General features: G+C 47.6%; 1 protein-coding gene across 1 annotated transcript in view; it reads left to right on the forward strand.

Annotated features, from left to right (window-relative positions):
* The first annotated feature begins 692 nt into the window (after positions 1–692).
* The window catches only part of ELOVL5 (ELOVL fatty acid elongase 5), a 66,197-nt gene continuing 47,029 nt past the window's right edge, over positions 693–19,860 (forward strand). Inside the window, exon 1 of the mRNA XM_043449412.1 lies at positions 693–964. The gene's annotated coding sequence lies outside the window, so the exon portion shown is untranslated. The remainder of the gene's footprint in view (positions 965–19,860) is intronic.

A 19,860-nucleotide genomic window follows, 5' to 3' on the forward strand; every position in this document is an offset into this window, starting at 1 on the left:
CACTGGGTAACAGAAGTACAATTAGAGTGCACTGGGAGAAAGGTTTAATTTCTGAGACCTGATATGAAGAAAGCATAGGATACTAGGATGATGAAGGCCTTAAATTATCCAAATATCAATGAAAAACAGCAAGGATCTACTCATGCCCCGAACACAAAGCACTTTGTCTTTTGTGCTTGTATTTGTCTAGTTGAAACGATGTCACTTACTCCATCACCTTATTTCCTACAAAAAGTCTTGAAGAGAAATGGAGTTGGCAGTGATCACTAAGGGAAAATCAGAATCCCTAATAAAAATCACGGTAAATCTACCAACAGGGAGTTAAGCTATAGCATCAGTTTCCAGCGCTTTTTTTGTTGCTGCCCTATTTCGTTAGCTCTGGTACTCTCCGTAGGCATTTAACCCTTTCACCTGAAATCAAGAACTGGCTCCCTTCCAGAACCCGCGAGGAGACAGCACCACAGTGGGCGTCTGCCGTCCAAACGCAGCCACACAACCCTGCCACGCCTGGCACTGAGAGAGCAGAGTTCAGGGCATCAGGAACTTCACCGGTGCTATTGCGCAGGCTCTGCGTTCCACGCAGGCTTATTAGGAAGAAAGCGGATAAAATCGCCCAGAGACACGTGAACCAGAGGGGACCAACCCGGACCACGGCTCTCCACTGCATCGGATTCTGGAATTTACAATCACGAAAGTTCTATTGTCTCACGATTGGCTCCCAGGCCGCATGACATCATAGCGCTAGATTCGGCCTCCGGACGGCGATTGGCTGGCCGCGCCATTGTGACGTCACGGTCAGCCCACGTTCTGATTGTAGATACCCGGCGCCTTCCTCTTCCCATCGCCGCTGCTCCTGCTGGCCGATACCTCTCTCAAGCCTCCTCCCCGCTCGGCTGGTCCCCGGGCTCCGCCGCCACCGCCGCCTAGCCGCTTCTCCGAGCCGCCGCTGCGCTCGGCCTAAGAGGTAAGCGGGCGGCTCCGGAAAACTTCGGCCGGCCGCCGCTCGGCCATGACACCCGCGCCGGCGCGCGGCCGGGACCGAGGGATGCAACCCGGCGGTTGGGTTCTGAACCGGTGCGCACGAGCTACTGCCGGCCCGGCCCGCGCTGCGACCGCGTGGCGAAGGAGCCCGCCGGACCCGGGTCTCAGGGCGCGACGGCAGGCATCTCGGCCGTTTCGGCGCGATGCTGTCTCACCTGTTCAGCGGTGGAAGCCGCCGGCAGGCGATGTGCCCACTGACTGGCGCGGCGGGAACGCACCCGGTTCGTCTACGGGAGGCAGGGCGGGTGGGCTCTGCGCTCGGGTTCACCCGCCCGGACTAGAGGAACGCGCGGCCGGAGGTCCAGGGAAGAGCCCCGAGAGCGATAGCGCTTCCTCGGAGAACAAAACCCGCGTGAGCCGGGAGAACCACCGCGGGGCCCGGGGGTCGCGGCGCGGGTCGGTCTCCTCGGGCCTTTCGTTTTCTCTCTTGCCCTCCCGCCTCTGCCCCCGCCCCGGAGGCGAGCCCGCTAGCCTGGGAACGCTTCGGTTTTTATTAAAACCAGATAGCCAGCGGTCCTCGGAGAGGATGAGGCCGGTGGGGAAGCGCGGGGGCGGGGACTCGGGAACCACCTGGGCTGCTCTTGAGGGAATCGGGGCGCGAGAGCGGTGGGGTCGCGGGCTGGAGCGGCTCGCGGCCGGGTCGTGTCTGCCGCGAGTAGCAAGGAAAAGTCCTCTTTTATAGTTTAAACGCAGATAAGACTCGCCCCCCACCCTACCCCAGCGTTCACAAGCCCGCCTCGGGGTAGAGGGAGTCGTGCCTGGAGCAAGACTTGCTCTTCAGAACTGTGTCTTGCAACCAACCGTTCCGTGCCCTTGCACTTTTAGGGTGATGGTTTCCCCTGCTCACGACTGTAGTTGAGCTCAGCTCTTGGCTTCTTGATTGCAAATTTGGATGATGCACTTGGCCCACTTTGGGGTGGGGGTGGGGAGTCCCGAATGGAAGAATCCAGTGCATGACCTACGAGCTGGGCTGCGGAACCTAGGGTTGCGACGGGAGAGTGAGCCTTAATTCTTTAATAGCGGGACCGGTGGCAGGAAGTGCTTTCTTTATGGGGTGGCACGGAAGAGCTCGTGTTGCTTGTTAGGTTTTGTAACTTAGGTTTTGTTTCCCTAACCACTCAGTAGATAACCTGTTGGTTTGCACTTGTTTTGCCTGCACCTCTCAGCCAACAGCCGGGCAGAATCTAGAGATACGGACACAACCTGTTTGGCGTTCGGTGGCTGTGGATGAACCCTATAACTTTCCATCCGCGGTGAGGGGACAAGAGCATCACTTTTTCTGTCCGCTTGGATGCTGTTCGCGATTCTCCAGGGAAATCTTGAAAGAGAAATGTCACTCGTGTCCCTTTTACATTCTTACCCTAGATTATAACTTTTCATCGGCAGGAAGTTTTTCTGGACAGATTGTTTTTCGCATTTTTTTTTTTTGTTTGTTTTGTTTTGTTTTGTTTCTAACTGAAAACGAAAGGAGGAATGTTACTGATGGTTACTGATGGCTAGTTTTACAGAATATAGAACAGAACTTAGCTGAAAGTGAAAGTAGAGAATGTATTAAGATTTGATGGTCAGATATTTTTTTCAAGAACAGTACCTCATTACTTCAGATTCTGTCCTCAGCTTCTTGACTCAATTTCGAAATCGTTTCTGTCCACGGGTTTCATGTTGCAGAACTGTTAGGGATTCCATGATATGATACAGTTGAAAGTGCCCAGGATGGGGGCTTGCCAAATAGTGGTTTGATAAATGTTTCTTCTTCACTTATTTTTCTTCTTGGGGAAGGGGAAGTGAGGTTTAGCAGATGTGGCCCGGAATAAAGCTGGAGAATCTCAAATAACTGAGAAAATATTTAAAACTGGGTTTTCACAGACACGTATTCCAGCAAAGCCGCAGTTGAAAATGAGGTGAGTTATCCCTTTCCCTGGGATCAACTGAGCTTTTTCTTTGGGGCCTGGGGGGAGGTGTCAGAATTTTTAATTTGGGGATGTTTGCAAGGATCTCTTTGCTACTACCTCCTTGTTTTCTCTCAGCATAACTGTTGATTGTCCTTCTGTTTGTAGAAGTGAGTATCAGTCCTGGGGTGTCTTATTTCCAACTTAAATTACAGAAATCACGGCAAAGCTGTTTACCATCTTCTAGGGTGACTTTGATGCCTAAGTAGATAGTAGAGAGTATGAATGATGGTTCTACTTTTTACTCAGCCCCTCACTCAGCCACATCCTGTCCCTCTCCCCTAAGAAAAATTCTAATTATTTTTAAGCCCTCCTTTGTGCCTACCAACTCTTATGTTACTGATGGGAACAGTTACTGTTTCCATTAGTGACCCAATGGGTTTGTCTTTGCATACATTCAGTTTCAGGTATTACTGATGTGGGCACCTTCCTATTAATAGTTGCTTTCCATAGATAATTCTTACAGCCTCCCTGTGGGAAGTGATGTCCCCTACCTGTTTTATAAAGAATTGAGAACTGAGGCCCAGAGATGCCAGGTGACTTGTCCAAATCATGTAGATCTGTCTCCTGCAACTTACCTGCCCTGTCCTCTGTCCTTGTGCTGCTTGGATTTGTTCAGTGGGCCCTGCCCTTTCTGTAACTCTGTTACTCTGTAACTTAAAAATCTAACCTCATGATTAAAGGTTCATCTTCAAGCCATCCAAGGTTAACAATTTGCCATCTTTCACATCTGTAAAGTCTGTTCTTTCCTTTTAGCCCACATTTGATTCACTCTATTAATTTATTGGCTTGTCAGTTACTGAGTGTGTGCTGTGTGTGTGTCTTGGGGTTGTATACAAAGCTGAACAACACAGTTTCTGACTCCAAAGGGCTTTCTGAAGTGGCTTATACTTTAATCCTTTTACACTGTACTTAATCTGCACCTTAGACTAGAAGGGGATCAGAAGCAGATTTCTGAGGGGGGGAGGGACTTGTCTTACTGTATCTGGGAAAGCTTTATGGCAGAGCTTGCCAGGTTATCAACACCTCACACTGCCCAGTTGGTTAGGATGCAAGAGACAGAGAACCCAGTGCCAGATGGGCTTAAATGACCACCCGACCTGAGAAGTCCCAGAGGCAGAACTTATGTTCTGTTTCTCTGAAGTCTTCTCAGATGTTTGTTATGTCCATAGGCTGATCTTGCAAGATGACTGCCAGTTACAGTCTAGAACCCCCTGTTACCATATTCACATGTGGGAACTTCCACCACTTTCCAGAGAGGGTCCTTGGCCTTGATTTAGGCCTTGGTTACTTGAAGTAATAACGAGAAGAGTGGAAATCTGATATCCTGGATCCCATCCCAAACTGAGGATGTGGATTTAAGTTTCACCTCACCTACCTGGCTGCTAAACTACACCTTCAGGGAATTTCTCTGTGGATATAGTGGTGTTTGCCAGTATCAGCTATAAGGGCCTCTAAGGATGTCGGGCCCCATCAAAGAGAGGATTCAATTAAATGAAACAGAATGGAATCCACATTTGAATTTCACCTTACCCTTCATAGAGGAATCTTACGGGTGCACAGAGGACGGGCATTCTAGGAGAGAAAGTTTAGAGAGCAGACAAGTGCACCATTGGACATTAAAGCAAGTAGCCCAGATGCATGAAGCTGACAGGCAGAAGTGGAAAGAAAGGTTAGAAGGACAAGTTGTTGATAATAAGGGCTAACTTTTATTAAACTATTACTACGTGTCAGACTCTGCACTGAGCCTTTACATGGATTTTTCTCAAGTACTATTAGTTGGTACTCTAAGCATTCTCACTTTACAGGTGAGGAAATGGAGGCTCAGAAGTTTAGATGCTTGCCCAAGGTCATAAAGCATTCTAGCCTGGGTGGTCTTGCCCTCCTAGCCTATTGTCTTTCCTGAGATGTCACAAGACCACTGAGGCTTTTGGACTGGAAGGAGTGTATCGTGAATGTTGTGCTCCAGGGACGTGAGTATTGTCAGAATGCGTGGGATGGATTGGTGAGGATGGACACAGGGGATATGAGGGCGGACTTGGAGGCTGTTGGAGTAGGCCGGGGCAGCGGTGAGGCCTCGGCTGGAGCCATGGCCACAAGCACAGGCTGGAGTGCGCTAATCTTTTGAGAATGTCTCTAGGAGAAGATCTATGCAACTTGAAGACCAGCTGGATTGAGGGCCAGCAAGAGGAACGGTGCTCTCGGGCGGGCGTGGGGGTTAGAAGAACTGCAGTGTCATAGAGGGAGGGAGAGGAGGCTTTGTTCTGCAGTGGAAGCATCTCAAGGGCCCCTGATCCATCCAGACAGGCCCTTTCTCCCCCTCTGGTCCCCATTCCTCTTTGCAGCCAGTGTCTGTCTGCTACATTCGAAGGACGTGTTTCCACCACATCTCATCAATTTTCAGACAGTTTTTCACATTTTAACATACCTGGCTAGTGATAAAGCTTGTAATCAGTGACATGGTAAAATCACACGAGCCCTCTTTCCCATTTTAATATTGCTGAAATCAACGTGCTTGTGGATGAGAAAAGGAAAGTCTCAGTATTGGTGAACTTGTGGAGTCAGTTGCTGGCAGAGTAAGAACCAAGACCTCTGGGTCCTCTCATCCACTGAATTACCTAAACTCACATAAAATAAACATTGTAATACTGGATTATAGTAAAGCACATGCGTATTCCTTTGTTTATTGTAACGGAAGTAATCTGAGAGGTTTGGAAGGCACAGTGGTTTGGGTAGGGTGCCTCATCCTTGTATAGAACCTGGCTGCCCTGGTTTGTTATCCTAAATCGGCCATCAACCTTAAATCAACTCTGGGCGTTGGCCCTTTACTTTAAAACTAAACAGTTATACCAAGGTGAATTTCAGGATCCTTTCAGAACAAAAATTTTTTATTTTCGCTTTTGCAGAGAGCAAATCCTTTGCTTCTGTTTGATCAGGGATAGAGAATGAAAGTTGAAATCCTTTAGGTCTTTGAAAGGTAGATGTCAGAAATCAGGGGTGGAAATTACAGTTTTCTCTTTAAGAAGTTAAACGTAACCGCTGGAGTTATTCCGGCTTAGCAGAGTTAGTTGTTCAGAAAGGTAGATCCTCCTCATGTTGGGGTTTGTGTCATAGACGCGCCTTCCCATCCCACCCTGATTTCAACCCATAAATGTTACCATTACCAAGCCGCTTGATTCCTTCTGGAATGTTTCCTCCATGAGGATACTTTTATTTGACTCGAATACATTTGCTTTTAAAATTGTGTGGCCCCTGGATTGAAAATAGTCATACTTGCGGAGTTTTTAGGAAGACTGAATCCTGTCCTCCCTGCCCGCACCCCTTCTGGTCCCATTTGAGCGCAGTGGTGTGTGATAACCTCAGTGTTCCTTGTATCTTGTTAGACTTCAGTACCTTTTGTTTGATGTCTTCTTGCTGACTGGGGTTTAGAGAATAGTTTTTCACTTAAGATTTCTAGTGCTGGGACTCTCATGCTTTCTCTGGTTAGAATAACCATTTTCTTGAAACAACTGCAGCTTCAAATGACAGTCCTACTACTAAGTTCACGCCCTCTTGTGAACATATGCTGGTTAGAGGTTCCATCTCTATGTTACAATTCTTCCCCTGTTGTCAACACTTTCACCCTGTCAGAGCTAACCTCTGATACGTGCATACTAAACAGGCCTAATTAGAGCCACACTGGAGAGTTGGCCACTCCGGTCCTTATCTGAGTTATCCTGAATCCTGGAGTACCTGTTCCTTTTGTCTTGGCACGGCACATGCTCCTACAAAGTAATTGTTGTGAATTTCTCCTTCCCCAAAGAATAGTTCTCATGACACCGAATTCAGTAATTATTCATTTGCTTCACTGGGAAGTTTCGCCATGTGCTAATGTCCCTTGTGGGTAGCATTTAGGGTACCTCTGCTTCAGGCTTTGGCAGAAAAAGTACATTACCTTAATATTTATAGGAGCTGTTGACACTTGTGTCTACCCTGTTTTTGAGCTGATGTGTACCTTTGTGAAAGTTTGAGTTTACCTCTTACAAAACTTCCAAATGTTTACTATGGATCTAAAGTGCATTTATTAAAAGTATCTACTACATCTTTTAAAAGTTAGCAGAGCAGTAGGAAGGGGACTGGAGAAGAGGCCTTTCAGGTTAGTAGCTGCATGGAACCAGGGGTCCAGCTGTGCCCTGAGAACTTGGCAGGCATTGGTGGGCCAATCGCTGCACCTCTGAGACATCTGTGCCTACTTTGGGGCGGAGGGGCTGTTGAGACTATCAGTATTATACATAAAAGTTAAGTAGGGGACTGACTGAATTTGGTGAGCATCATTAAAAAAAAAAATCTCTCTATTGACTAGGACGTTCACTGAAGCATTGTTTATGATAGAAGATTGAGTCAGCTAAATAATGTTCTTCAGAAGAATAAGTGATGCTGCAGTTGAGCAGTGTAATACTTTGGGACTTAGGAGGAGGATGAGGCTGATCTGTGGGTGCTAAATATACTACATGTTAGGTACTTTTCTAAGGTACTTCACCACCAAAGCCCCCCCATGAGGTAGGTACCCCCAGTTTTACAGATGAGGAAACTAAGGCACAGAAAGTTAGGTGACTTGTTCAAGGCCTCCCAGCTAGCAGGTGGCAGAGGCAGGGTTCAGATCCAGCCTGGTCGAAGGTGTCCAGCATCAGTTTCCTCGTCTGGCCCCAGGCCCACCTGGGTTTGATCTACAAGTTGTGTAAGACCTGAGCGGTGTGGGCTGGGAGGCAAGGGCACCCTCATCCTCTAGGGAGCCTCCTGCTTTCCCTTGGGTAGAGATGTACATCGTGTGTGTTTTGAGAACATCTAGGTCGTTCTGACACGGGCCTGATTTAAAGGCTGCTTGTTCAGGTTGTTGAGACTAACACCTTCCCCACCCCTTTAGTTCTCCTGGGATTCTTTCTCTTTTAGGACTTCTTAGTTTTCTTTCTGGGTGTGGGTCCCTAGGTCTGACAATATTATGATGGCTCTAAGTACCATAATCCCTAAAATACGAGGATCACAGAATTCAGAATGGTTTATATATTAGCATGGAATGTAACCAGGTGGTAAAATAACTGTTGGCTGTAGAGGAGATGATAGATAATTACTGGGTTGTGTTTGCTTTTAAATATGCCACATGATAGTAGGTTTTTTTCCTTTTTTAAATACATTTTAACTCTGCCTGTTCCTCTTATCACCCCCCTCGCACCCTGCACCTGAGCAATTATAAAATGTGGGGGTTTAGATTGAATTTTTTTTTATAAAAAAGAAATGTGTTTTCCTGTCATATCCTTACTTATGTTACACTGTTTGAATTTAAAATCTAAGACCTTTTCTCTCGAGGGGGTGCGTAACTTATCTCTGTTAATTATGTCCCTCCATTCTCTTTTCATTTCAGCTGAGGCTGTAACACTGCCTTTGTATATTTTGTAATGGGTTATCTTGGAGAACATGATAATTTATTTTGAATATTCAAGGAATCACATCAGTTAAGAGGCTGCAGTCAGATTTAGAATTACAAGCAGCTGCTCACAGCAGATGATGTTGCTTAAAAGCCTCTTAAATGTTTATCTCCCAGCCACTTGCAATTGCAGTCTGATTTGTATGTTAGAAATGGGGTTGAAGTAGAGCTCAGTCTCCTGAAGCCGGGTCTTTAAGGGACCAGTTAAAGACTTGCAGAGGATCGCCTGTCCTCATCAGTGCAGCCGTTGATTGTCTGCAAGTCTGCTTCATCCAAGAAGGTGGTTGCCTTGTGAAACAGGTCAGAGCTTCTCCAAATAAGCCCTTAAATACAGTGTTTCGGGACCTCATGTCCCGGAGAATGCTTTATGTACTGTGCTTGTTATGGCAGCTCCTTCCTGTTTGCTTTGCACGACATGGTAGTTTGGAAGAGGCTCAGTAACCCCAGAGGAAGGTGGCTCTGAATACAGAGTGATGGTGGGTGCCCTACATCCGGCCCTGGTACGGAGCTCCATGCTTGAGTTTACCATCTTTTTACAAATGAGACTGGCATGTTATAAAGGACTTCCAAAATTCAAAATGTAGGTGAATCATTGCAAAGTACTGTTGGAAACCCAATCTCAGTGGGTGATTTCCTTGTCCACAGATTCACGTATCCACCTGCCCACCTGCTGTCCATCTCAGACATTTATTTCTAATCCACTTCTGTCTTCTGAGCTCCAGATTCATCAGAAGCTCCAACTTCTCATCAGCTGATTCACTTGGTCGCCCTCCAAACCTGTCTCCCGTCTGCCGGCACGACCCGAAGCATCCCCGGCACCAGTTTGCCCAGGCCATCAGTGCCAGGGTCCTTCTCCCATCAACCACATCCTTCCTCCTTTCCTCTATCTGTCAGTCACCAAGTGTTGTCCATTCGGGCTCTGCTGTGTCCGCTGCCGCCCTGCCTTCACAGCACGCCAGCCCTTGGCAGCTGGTTTCCCCTGACTCCTTTCTGCCTCTGTGTTCAGGTCCCAACCTGGCTGTCACGGAGATCTTCTGACACGTCAGTGGGATCCACACACTCCATACTGAAAGCTTCGTTTACTTTCCCTTAGGGCCATCCTTGATCCCGCTTCACTTCCTGCCTGCACTTCTCACTCTGAACACCCCACAGACTCACTTCTCCCCACCTGCCCTGTCAGCTCCATCTCTGCTCAGCACTGCTTCCTCGATTGCTCCCCACTGACAAAAACACACGAAAGCAGAGCCAACTAAACAGCAGAAAAGGCCCTGTTCATTGTAAGTCAGATTCACACACCCTGGAACCTTTGATGCTGTTTACTCAGTTAGCTGTTCCTACCCCTTCTGACTCTTGTAACCTTGGTTATAGCCAGCTGACCTCTGTGTGCGTCAGCCTCCTCCTCATCAGGGGAGGACAACGAGTGCTTTCCTCCCCTCTCTGCTCCAGGTCTGGCATGTTCCCTGTGTATCCTTGGTACCTGTGTGCTGTCTGGCATGTGGTAGGTATCTGGCAATTATTTGCATAAATGTTTCTCTGTGTACCTTCTGGGTATAATCAGTTCTGGAATCTGTGCTTATGGCTTTGTGAAGGGTGAGTATGCCTCAATAGCCTGAGGAGTTTGAGAGTTTGTAACACTGCACAGATGAGGAGCCCACCCGGGGAAGCTGGCCCTGGGAGACAGCAGCCTTAGGGGGCTGGAGTCCCTGCTTAGGGTTGCCGTTCCCCCAACCAGGCTGAGGGAATAGAGCAAATTGCTAGACGTCCCCCCGCCGTCTGCCAGGAGCAGAGGTTGCTGTTTCAACGTGCTCTGTTAAAGGGCCTTGCTTATTTTATTTGCATGTTACCTGGTAGGTGGAATGAACCAGGGATTTATTGTGGCACTGTGTCCAAAGAAGGAAGAGAACGCACGCCGGTGTCTAACCTTTCGGCTATTCCCTGGTCAAATAATGGTCGAAACTGACACTCTCTTTTTAACCTAATTTTGGTTGGCCTCAACACTGAGCCAAGTTAAGGTGGCCCATGTAGGTTGGACGGAGCCTGTCTGCTTCAGTTGCCACGTGGTCACTGATTCACTGACCATACGCACTTACTCCCCATCGTGTTCTCTGCTGCCCTCTGCTCTAGTGCTTGGATCCTGCAGAGACACACGACAGTACACCTACTGACAGATCATAACCCAGTGGGAGAGGTGAGGTGTGAAGCTGGCGCAGTAGGTCATTGTTGGTGCTGTGGGGAGGGCTGTGTGTTGCCGCTAGGTTTGAGTGCAAGTGACAGAGACCCCAGAATAATGGCTCCACTGATGGCATCTCAAAACAAGGTGTTAGTTGTATTTTGCACAAAGGGCTGGGGAAAGGGTACAAGGATGACCAGCTGCAGGCTCCTAGCTCACTGTGTGTCGGGCTCAGAGGCAGCAGGATGGAGAAGGAGACACAGTAGAAGGTGCTGAGGATTCAGTCGTGTTTTCTCTTAAGGGAAGTTCCCAGAAACCAACCCTCGACAGTGTTGCTTATGTCTCCGTTAGCCAGGACTTTAAACATGCAGCCTCACGAATCTGCAGACAGACTGAGAAATCTCATCTTGGTTCTGAGTGGCTGTGGGCAGCTCAGAGTCCTGCTGCTGTACCCGGAATCCTGGTGACCGCCCCCCGGCCTGTACTAGGGTGGACGAGAGTGACTGTGCCACCCACGTGGAAGTTGGAGTCTGTGGAAGAGACTGACAGGGAACAGATGCTGGTACCATAGTGACGAGCACTGAGAGCGCAGTGTGGGGTGCTGTGGGCAGACAGGAAGGGACCCCCTAAATCAGACCCAGGGGGCCGGGGAAGGGTGCCAGGAGACTGAGCAGACATCTGCCTGCTGGAGAGCAGAAGCAGGCGTTCAGGCAGAGGCTGTGAAGGAGGAGGCAGGTAGCACATGAGGAACTGATTATAAGGAGAAGCAAAGGAGGATGCAGGGGCCTGAGGCCGCATTGAGGGATCTGAGCATTGTCCTAAGAGCCTTTAACTGGTTTTGAGAGGCGTAACCTGGAAAGATGCTTTTTGGGAAGTGGGAAGCAATGCCAAGACCAGAGGCAGGGACCCTCCATCAGGAGGAAGTGCAGTAGTTCAGCTGATGTGATGCTGACCTTGATTGGATAGTGGCTTTCGGGATGGAGGATTTCCTACAACTGGGAGCAGATTTAGAAATAGTTTGGGCTGCTTTTCACCGGACAGCTGATGAAAGCAAGGCGGAGAGATCAGATGGCGGGGCCGGGCCGCACAGTCAGCTGGCGACAGCGCGGGGGCACCCCCCTGCCTGAACTCTTTGTGTCCCTGCCGAATGGCCAGCTGGGGCCACAGGGCTTTGTTGGGCGTCGGAGAGGGCAGGTGGTGTGTGAGCTGGAGCGTGGAGAGCGTCTGCTGGGGCGAGCGCGGTGCAGGCCCTGGGGTGGCTGTGAGCAGAAGTGGGTGAGCTGGGTGCTCCCAGCTCTGCAGGTTGAGATCAGTACGAGGGGACTTCAGGGAGATAAAGTAAATCCCGCGGGAGTGTTTGGAAATCAAGGAAGGCTTCCCTGTAAGATTAAGTGGTTTAGGCTTAACTCTTTAAGCACTGGGGGCCAATTAACATTTGGTATTAAAGGACTGACTGGAGCTTGACGGCAAAGTCTGCGTTTCATGTTGGCCATGCCCAGGTCCTCATATCAGGTGCTTGTGGGCAGCAGAATAAAGTCCCTCAAAGATGTGTCCCAGTTTCCCATCACTTGTGACTGTGTGGAGCATTAAGGCTGCAGATGGAGTGTCCTAGGTTTTCCAGGTGGGCTCAGTATAACCAACCCCCAAGGGTCCTTAAGGGGCTTCCCTCGTGGCTTAGCTGGTAAAGAATCCACCTGCAAGGCAGGAGACCTGGGTTTGGTCCCTGGGTTGGGAAGATCCCCTGGAGAAGGGAAAGATTACCCACTGCAGTATTCTGGCCTAGAGAATTCCTTGGACTATGTAGTCCATGAGGTCGCAAAGAGTAGGACATGACTGAGCAACTTTCACTTTTCAAGGGTCCTTAAATGTGGAAGAGGGGGGTTGGAAAGAATGAGAAGGATGGGGTGTGAGGAGACTGGGCCCAATGTTGCTGACCTTGAGGACGGAGGAGGTAACTGTGAGTGGAGTGATAGAAGGCAGCCTGTAGAAGCTAGAAAAGGCCAGGAGAAGGATTCTCCCATAAAGCCTCCAAAAAGCAGTCAGGCCCATGCCTTGATTTTAGTCCAGTGAGACCCGTTTTGGACTTCTGACCTATAAGATACACTTGTGTTGTTAAAAGAACTTCTGGGGCTTCCTTGGTGGCTCAGATGGTAAAGAATCTGCCTGCAGTGCGGGAGACCCAGGTTCGATCCTTGGGTCATGAAGATCCCCTGGAGAAAGGAACGGCAACCTGCTGCAGTATTCTTGCCTGGAGAATTCCATGGACAGAGGAGCCTGGTGGGCTGCAGTGCATGGGGTCACACAATTGGACATGACTGAGCGACTAATACAACAACAAGCCACTAAGTTTGTGGTCCTTGGTTACTAGAGACACGGTCAGTAAGTGTGTGCTGAGTGAATGAGTTGAGCTTTAAGAGATCAGTGTGAAAGATGTAAGGATTGGATGCGGGGAGGTTCTGGAGGCCAGGGAGTTGATAGGCAAAGGGAGGTTCTGGCAAAGAGGTGATAGGACAGGATGGGGGTAGGGTGACTGGAGTCACAGGGCTGGCCTGGGATCCATGCAGGGGGGAGCGTGCTTTCAGGACTGGGTTCCTGGAAGGTGATTGGGCAAGAGCAGAATCACCTGGATGGAGTCAGGAGGCAGGGAGGCTTGGCTTGTTGGGTCTGAGGTGCAGACGCACCATGTATATGTCGGTGGCACAAGCGCATGGAAACAGTGCTTGAGTGTGGGCTTGGGGATACAGGACTGGGTGTCATTGGTCATGACTTATCTGTTCCTTTTCTTTAAATTTTTTTATGGTGAAGAAACTCAGCAGCTCTTTTGAAGGATTTAATAGGTCACATTCCTTAACATTAAGAAGTTTTTTCCTAGTGTTTTTTGTCTACATTTTTTTTTCTGCCACTTGAATTCTATGAACCTTTAAAAAAATTTTAGCAAATAAAAATAAGTCAATACTAAATTATTGTTTTAAAAAACTAGAAATAACATAATCTCACGACCCTTGCATAGTTCACCTTGTGTTGCATGTCATCTTCCCAGAAGCCTCTGTGGCTCCCGTTGGTCTGTCAGCCAGCCAGTCACTAGTGGTCACTACCCCCCACCACACATACACACCCTGAGTCCTGACCCTATCAGATCTCACCTACTGAGCTGGGGAGGATGGAGCCTAAACAACACTTGGCTTGTCCTAGCAAAAGGGAAATGGATGGTACTTGCTAGATAATAAAATTTGTTTTTTTAAATATCAGTTTGCCACTGAACTATATATACACTTGTTTTAGACTTGGTTACGTCCTGAAAGTCCTTGGTTTCTGAATTCCTTTGTTCTTTATAATGAACTTGGTTGCAGTGGTTGAAGTGACAAGTGTATCGGCGATGGAGGTGTTTTTCTGTAGCACCACACTCATTGCCTTCCTACTTGTCTGTTGCTGCCGTCTTCCCTCTCTGATCACTGACCTTCTACTTGGTGGCAGTTGCACCATGTAATTTGCATTTACACGTTTTCAGTGAAGATTGTACTAAATTTAACTTTGACAAAAATTTAAAGCCTATAAGATGAGTTGACCGATAATGGTGGTCCTAGTCATAAAGAATCCACCTGCCAGTGCAGGAGACGTAAGAGACACAGGTTTAATCCCTGGGTCCGATCCCTGGGTCGGGAAGATGCCCTGCAGAAGGGCATGGCAACCCACTCCAGTATTCTTGCCGGGAGAATCCCATGGACAGAGGAGCCTGACGGGCTACAGTTCACGGGGTCACAGAGAGTCAGACACGACTGAAGTGAGTTACCATGCACAGTGTCCATAAACCACATGTGAAGAAAATCAGTGTAATTTCAAGGAGTTCCATTTCATTCTCCAGAAAAGGAAATAAGATGATTTCCTTCTTCTTAGAAGGAAGATCCCATTCATTCTAAGTTAACCAACTCAGCTTTCTCTTCTTTCTTCCCTTTGCCCGTTGATTTGGTTAAATAAGACTTATGGGTGCTACCTCGTGCGTCGTCTTTCACATCAGTTGGTACCCCGGTAAGACAGAGCCCCCACAGTATCCAGGAAGTGTAACCAAGTACAGCAGAGTTAAGCCGTGTTGATCAGGAGGTGGGAGAGGACGTGTTGGTCCCATCCCCAGAGCCGCTTCTTGACATTTCAGCTACTGTCCCCTCGAAACAGTCATGATGTTTCTTTTCTCTTGAAATCAAATTGTTTCCCTTAATGAGATGGTCAGCTTGGCGTGCAGTCATTTTCTCTGATGTATTCCAATCTCAGAAAGCAAATAGAAAAACATTTTATAGAGAAACCTGCAAATAGCTGTTCTGTGGCCTTGACCTGAGGTGAATTCAATGCCCTGAGCTCTGGTCTGAAAGCCCTGGGTTTCTTCACAGACAGATGGGAGGGCGTGATGCACCTTTATAGCAACTGAGTGTTCAGCGGCACATGAATTTCCTTCTCTGGTTAGCACTGCTCTCTGTCAAAGGAATAAACGATGGCAGTCATGCTTGGAGCTCTGTAATGTCACTCTCAGATTCTTATTTTGGAGAGAAGGGTGTGGCCTGTAAATGTCTCCCTCTTACTCATATTCATTCTGTCTCTGCTGACCTGCTTTTCTCCATTCAGTGGGGACCCTGCTTTCCTGTTGGTAATTGCATTTCCCAGGTGATGTCAGGGACGTACCTGCCACTGACACACGGTTTAGAGGAAGAAGAAAGTGAACCCCGGACAGGGAAGACAAGCTCCCTTGAGTAGGCTGGGAAACCTCCTGCGTGAAGCTCCCTTGAGCCCGTTAGCATCATGAATCAGAGAACTGAAGACCCGGTGACAATTGGACAACTGAGGTGATAGGCATATGGAAAGTGTGGTTTTTTAAAAGGTATTTTGTTGTGGCAGAAAAATGCTGATTCTGAGCTTTCTCTCTCATATATATATGATAACATGTGTTAGTACTTAAGCTCTTTAGCATCTGTATACTGGCTAATGAGTTAATACATTCTACCTAATGTGACTTCACTACGGGATGCGCAGGTCTTATTTATTACTTAAAACTTTAGGTTTTGGTGAATGAATTTCCATGAAGAGTATCTTCATTGGAAAGGAAAGTTAGTATCATGCTAAAGAAACATTCAGAGGTTTTAGCCCATATGCTAATATGAAAATCAGCCCAGCCTGCTATATACAGTCTGATTTACTGGGAAATCGGTAAGAACTTATTTCACAGAGTGCTGTAAATTATATATATTGTATGTTTTATTCATTGTTGCTCACTGGTGCTTTTTGAGGTATTTGGGAATTTTGCGTATAAGTTGAGAAGCCAAATTTATAATGCCAGTGTAGAGATGAAACCTTACAGAGGAGGAGAAATTCTGTTTGCAATTTTTAATACAGCAGCTCTCAGACTTTTTGTTCTTAGGACTTGCACTTTTAAAAGCTGAGAACCTCAGAGAGCTTTTGTTGTTGTGGCTTTTACCTGTTGACATTCATCCTATTAGACATTGATTTTTAAAATAATTAGCAACATCTAAAAATAGCCGTTGCTCATTATATGGTGACATGATCTATATTTTCATGAAAAAAAATTTTTTTCAAAACTTTAGTGAAAACAGTTTGAGGTTTTTGTCCATCACTTTGGTGTCTGGCTTAATGAAAGACAGCTGGCTCCTCTTCTCTGCTTCTGCATTCAGTCTGCTGAGATATCACACTTCCTGTAGCTTCTAGGTCACTTAATGATGAGATGAGATTGAAAAAGTCATCTCTTGGTAACATTACAAAAATATTCTTGATCTTACAGAACCCCTGAGAAGGACCCAAGAACCCTTGGGTATCTGGCCTACAATTTGAGAACCCCTGTTCTACCTAGACCCTATTTACTGTATTTTAAAATAAGAGCCAACCTTCTACTTGGCTATGAAAACATCCTTGGGGTGGAGGGTGTTATTTCATCAACTCTAGCCTCCTGAATCGTTTGCCTAAGTAAATTTCTTGATTTATGTCACAGGAGGATCTCTGAAGGTCACCTTCATATGTGAACTTCATGGGGTATACTGGTTTTGGTCATTTTAAGGTCTGTAAGTACCACCCTTAGGGTAATATTTAAAAGTAAATTTATGTCCTCTGACAATGCTGATTGCTTGCATAAATGCCATATCATCAGTTTTTAAAATTAAAATCCAGAACGGAAAGGAGTAACTTAAGAAGGTCTCAGTGTGGTGTAAATACCTTTTTAGATGTTCACTTTGTTTTTTAAATCTCATTCTCTTTGCCTTCTGTACATTATTGTATTTGGGCCTTCCGATTGGCTGTCTTTTAGAATCGTTTTCAAAATAGCTAATTTCTTTTTTGTTCATGTCTGTTTGATAGATACTTCTTAACTTTTTTTTTTTTAATTACTGTTGATTTTAACAATGATTTTGCTTACCCTCTGAGCCATCAGGGAAGCCAAGCATCACATCCCCACATCTCCACCTTGTTCTTTGTAACCATTTAAGCTTTATTGTTTTCTTGTGTTACCAGAAGGTCCTTCTGGCCTTTTTGTATGTCTGACCATGTAGCGTTCTGCTTTTGGGAACTGTCAACACGGCATCCGCCTGCCCTATCCTTTACTCTGGGGACTTCTTTCAGGCTGTTTATAACCTCAGTTTCTGTGATGTCTTGAATCAATGAGCCGCTTGCTTCCACGTGCTCAGGTGTTTCTGTGGGATATGTTTTGCATTGTCCAGTATAGTAGTCACCAGTCATGGGTAGTAGTTACTATAGCACTTGGAATATGGCTAATGCAACAGAGTTTTTCCACTTCCTTTTAATTTACCTTTAAATAGCCCTGTGTGGCTCCCGTCTCCCCAGAGGATACAACTCCCAGGGAATCTGAGAACTTCCTTTTACTGACTCATGCCTGCTTCCATCTTGACCTCAGAGTTTCTTGCAAGTTCGCCGATGCATTTTTATAGGAGTTTTGTGTATATCTTACCTGTCACTTTTAGAAGTGTTTGTAGCATGTAGATTTCAGCATCTGTAGACTGTTTTACCACCAGAAACAGAACTAAGAAAGTGAAGGCTGTTTGAAGTTGACTGCTTTTTATGAAATCTTGAGATGGTTCTAGGTGATGTTCAAGGGTAGAATAGAGTTGAGAGAAGGATTTTAGGTTGGGGAGACGCGAACAGACTTATCAGCTAATAAAAAATTGAAGATAAAGGGGGAAGTAGAGTTGAGCAATCAGTTCTTGAAGGAGGCAGGCAAGTAGGAGATGCTGAGCCTCCCTTTATGGATTGGGAGGGGAAAAGTAGCTTTGGTTTGTTTTTTTTTTAAGTATTTGAATTTTTTTTTGAAGCAAAAATCATATAATAGGAAATAAACTTTTTTGAAAAGATTTTTTGGCCTCACAGCATGGCATGCGGGATCTTAGTTCCCAATCAGAGATCAAGCCTGCATTGTGCCCCCTGCAGTGGAAGCTCACAGTCTTAACTACTGGACAGCCAGGAAAGTCCCTGAAATGAACCATTTTAAAGTGGACAATTCAGTGGCATGTAGTTCACCCACACTGTGGCACCCCAGCCACCTCTGTCTAATCCCAGATCATTTTCACCCCCCAGAGGAGACCCTGTGCCCATCAGCCATTCTCTGCCCTGCCCTTCCCCACCCCCAACTTTTGGGCAACTCTGATCTTTCTATCTTTAGACCCTGATGCTGGGAAAGATTGAAGGCAGGAGGAGAAGGGGACGACAGAGGATGAATTGGTTGGATGGCATCACTGACTCGATGGACATGAGTTTGAGCTGCTCTAAGGACAGGGAAGCCTGGCGTGCTACAGTGCATGGGGTTGCAAAGAGTTGGACACAACTGAACAACAAAGTCTGCATATTTTGTATAAAGAGAATCATACAATATGTAGCCTTTGGCATCTTGTTTTCTTTCACTTGGCATAATGTGTGGAGTTTCATCCACCTGTAGCAGGTAACAGGCACTTTGACATTTGAAGGAGAGAGAGTGTTTCAGGGAATTCATACTGACAAGCCTGAATCTCAGTAGAACATGTCAGTTCAGCTAGTTAGATTTGTCCAGGATTAAGGCTCCACAGGGGAGGATGTGGCAGCAAGAGTATCTGTGGGATGGTTGACTGAAGATGCACCCCAGGAGCCAGCACTGGGATGGAGGGGGCAGGCATCGAAGTTCTGGATCTGGTGATGGTAATCGCCACGAGTGAATTGGCTGCCAGCGGGGTAAAGGGGGAAGAGTGGGAGGAGTGTCCTGTTTCTAACTGGGATAAATTTGGGGCCCTGAGTCAGAGCCCCTCTGTAGCGAGGGACCGTCTTTCGCATACAGACCAGGGGCACCGTCCCGCCTGCTGCGTGAACCAGTGGACAGACCGCACTTCCGAGCCAGTGCGGTGGAAGCCATGTCGTCCTGCTGAGCTAGGTGATGAAGCAATCCTGCTGGCCTGGGGGCTTCTCACACGGCCAGAAGCAGGGGGGTGGAAAGCAGACCCAGCCTTTTTTGCTGCTGCCCTTTGATGAAGGTCTTAAAGCTGAGTCAGCTGCCCTGGTTGGTGCTGGGAGCAGTGATGGAGACTGCAGTGTTGCCAGCGAGGCCACGTGGGACCAGGCTGTCTTTGCCTAATGACATAAAGGTCAGAAGACTTTCAAATCTTCCCCATCTTGTGCCCAGTCTGCTCTCCATCCAGCCCAGCGACCGTGCACCACTCATCCATCCCACCTTGTGATGGGCCCAGCGCCAAGCTGTCCGTCCATGTGAACCTTGCCCTTGAGGGCTGATCATATCTGGGATGTGATTCGAGTGTAAACAGAGGAACCTCACCAAGCCTGGGGCTTTGGGGGAGAGGAGTCAGGGGAGATTTCTCTGAGGACCTTTATGCAGAGGTGAGGGCAGGGGGATGAGGGGCACGAGGCAGAGGGAACTTTCCCTGCGCAGGGCCTGCATGCAGAAAGGAGAAGGTGGCAGGAGGTGGGTGTGGTCGGGCTGTGGGCAGGGCAGGGAGGGCAGGCTTGGGCTGGAAGCTGGGGTGAGCCAGTGATGGAGGGGCCCTAAGCAAATGAGGGGTGTGGGTTGTCTGCAGAGAACAAGGAGCACAGAACAAGGAGCACAGTCGTTGAGAGGCTTCAGGCAGTAGTGGGCCTGTCAGTTTTGGTGGCTCTGGTGCAGGGCGGAAATGGGGGGTGGCAGACAGCGGGAACAGGGTGATAGCTGAGACTGGCCATCTGGGGAACCCGGAGGAAGAACGCGGTCAGGGGTG

This window comes from Cervus canadensis, chromosome 28 (assembly GCF_019320065.1).
Source record: "Cervus canadensis isolate Bull #8, Minnesota chromosome 28, ASM1932006v1, whole genome shotgun sequence".
In the NCBI taxonomy this organism is placed as follows: domain Eukaryota; kingdom Metazoa; phylum Chordata; class Mammalia; order Artiodactyla; family Cervidae; genus Cervus; species Cervus canadensis.